The sequence below is a fragment of the Macrobrachium nipponense genome, chromosome 37, assembly GCF_015104395.2.
Source record: "Macrobrachium nipponense isolate FS-2020 chromosome 37, ASM1510439v2, whole genome shotgun sequence".
Taxonomy (NCBI): Eukaryota; Metazoa; Arthropoda; class Malacostraca; order Decapoda; family Palaemonidae; genus Macrobrachium; species Macrobrachium nipponense.
The window spans coordinates 30,462,518-30,465,517 of NC_061097.1; positions in this window are offsets into that span (position 1 = coordinate 30,462,518).

Consider the following 3,000-nt stretch of genomic DNA (forward strand, 5'->3'; position numbering starts at 1 on the left):
TTTCTTCGAACTGCTTCTCTCAATTTGCGTCTTTTATTCTAAGAACCATTTGCTGATTAACCCTCTGTGCATTTTAATTTCCTTCTTAGTTTGCTGACTCGGATTGACTTTTATGTTTTCGACATATACCTTTTTTTTCCACTTACTTTGTCATCTGAATTTCTGGCAAAAAAAAAAAAAAAAAAAAAAAAAAAAAGCAAGCGTATCCATCGGAAAACACGAAATGATTAGTGTTTCACTTGGTGTGTCACAAATCTTTCAAAGAATCGCTCGAGAGAGAGAATTTGTCAGTTTATGTCGGTAAACTTTCCCACAGAAATCATGTTGAGAAAAACAGTTGATGGCATTATGATTTCATGTCATTATCCTGGACGCCTGTATTTCAGTATATCAAATATTCTCATGGGAAAGTTGATAAAGACTGCAAGCAAGAATTAATACCCCTGAGTGAATTTACAAAGGCCGAGATAGTCACTGGCTATACACTGCTTCATATACAATGAGTATGTGGTGCATTATAATTTGTAATATTTTTTCAGTCTGATAAACACATTTATAGGAAATTTACAATTTAGCAACATATAAAATAACAAGTAAGCCGTAAGTCCTCTCTTATAGCTATATAATTTTTTTTAGTAAATGAAGTTAGGTGCAAAGGAGACTTCTCCGAAGTAGGTGAGGTATAATGGAAAAACTAGAGCGACAGTGTTTCCTTTGAAGTTAGAGGCATCATGAATTCCCAATGACATTTTCTCTCTCTCTCTACATTTAAAGGGAAGGGTTAGTAATGTTTCTAGTCCGAACTAGTAGTGGAGTATTATACACACACCGCACGCACACGATTTTTATTTCACAACTTCTTTCCTTTCAGGTGTCTAGGTCATTTTTTTTTTTTTGTCTTCAGAAAAGTAGTTGCTTTTCAGTTTCCTTTGATAGATTCCTTTTCAAATTCCTTGTCACGAATCAGTAACGAAAAAGCCCTGTTTGGATATCCGTTCTTAATTGACTTTTGATTTGAATGTTAACTGCCCATATTTACATATGTCACACCTTGAAGTCTTTGAAACACGAAAAGCATCTTTTTTTTTTATTCACTTATCATGAAAGGCATATTTTACATTTAAATGATCCGAATTTTACTGTTATTGGATGATTTTGTTTTTCATGAAAGATTTGTCGATGTTTCTAACGGTGATTCATTTCTTTGTCATATAATTGATATAACAGCTTTTCCATGTTATTTCTTGCAAAAACCGTGTTTCGGGTATTCATGCAAACTCACCCCCCCCCCCACCCCCACCTCTCTCTCTCTCTCTCTCTCTCTCTCTCTCTCTCTCTCTCTCTCTCTCTCTCTCTCTCCAAGTTTTTTTTAAATACAGGACTGAAACTTGAGTAATTATTTGTCCATTCGTATACATATAATACTACGTGGATTTTTTTTCTTAATGGCACCCCAGAGATTTCAGTGGAAATATTCTGCTTTCATGATCATATTACTCCATATGTCACTTCTGCTGTCATTCCCATCATGTGGGGGTTGTACTTTCTGAAGAGTAAATAAAAAATTGCAGCGTATTTTCAAATGAATTCAAAGATAATAATTTTATAAAAAATCGAACGCATTCTTCGTAGGTCTGTCTTCATTCAGCTTGACCGCTGGTTTAGTGGGTAGCGTCGTGGCATTGCCACTCCGATGTCGATACTGCGAGTTCGCGTCCTTCCTCAGGGCGATGGAAAATCACTGGCTCCGAATCATAATCAGTTCCTACTGCATTGTGGGGTCTTCGGTGGGAGGTTGAAACCAACACTTCTTTGGAAGATTGAATTCCTAGTCAGTGGCCCCTCTGTGCTTGTTCCATGTGAATAGGTTTCATCTATATAATAATAATAATACTAATATAATAATTATTAATTTCAAGTCAGTGGCCCCTCTGTGCTTGCTCCGTGTGAATATTTTTCATCTACTACTACTACTACTACTACTACTACTACTACTACTGCTGCTGCTACTACTACTACTACTACTACTACTACTAATAATAATAACAATAATAATAATAATAATAATAATAATAAAGATAATAATAATAAATTTTCAAGCCGGTGGCTCCTGTAGTGTGGCTTGTCCCCTGCGAATAGGTTTCATATACTGGAATAATAATAATAATAATAATAATAATAATAATAATAATAATCTGGAAAACTTAAAAGCAAATTTTTTTCCTTGTGGTCGACAGGGAAACACATTTAAGAAGGGAGATTCTGGTTCGGGTCCTGAAGAGATTTTGGTCGAACCGACAAGGGAATCGGACGACCTGTTTGTTTCCAGTGACGAAATCTTTTCTCGTAATTCAGGAAGTGGTCCTGAAAGTGTTTTCTTTCTTTTCTTTTTTTTTTTCTTTTAAAGGAAAGTCTTAAAATGGGAAACTTTATCTTGCAGAGAAACTTCAGCTAATACTCAATGCTTCTTTCGAGACTTTTTTTTTTTTTAAATCGTATTTTCGATTATTTATATATAACAATGATACTGACACACACACACACACACACACACACACACAGAGGTGTTATTCATATTCACATCTTTACCTTTCTCTTTTCCTTCCGATTCTGCAAGAAGAAAATGTACAGTATGAAACGAATTCCTTCAGAATTGACTAGCTGTTTTTCTCGTTCGTTTTGAAGAGTTTGAACGCGACAAGGAAAATGTAATGATTTTTTTATTATTATTATTATATTAGTAGTAGTAGTAGTAGTAGTAGTAGTACTTTAGTAGTAGTCGTCATATGGAACAAGCAAAAAATAAAGAACCTAGATAATAAATGCGTGATAAGTGCGTCCATACTTCCTCGGTAGGAAGCAACTGAGGTTCGAATTGAAATACATAAATTTTTAAGGTTCTCGGAAAAAATACTGGTCTGCCATGGAGATGCTGATCAATAGAAACACCCCCCACCCCCTTCCATCCCCCCCATAAAAAAAAAAAACACACACGCACAC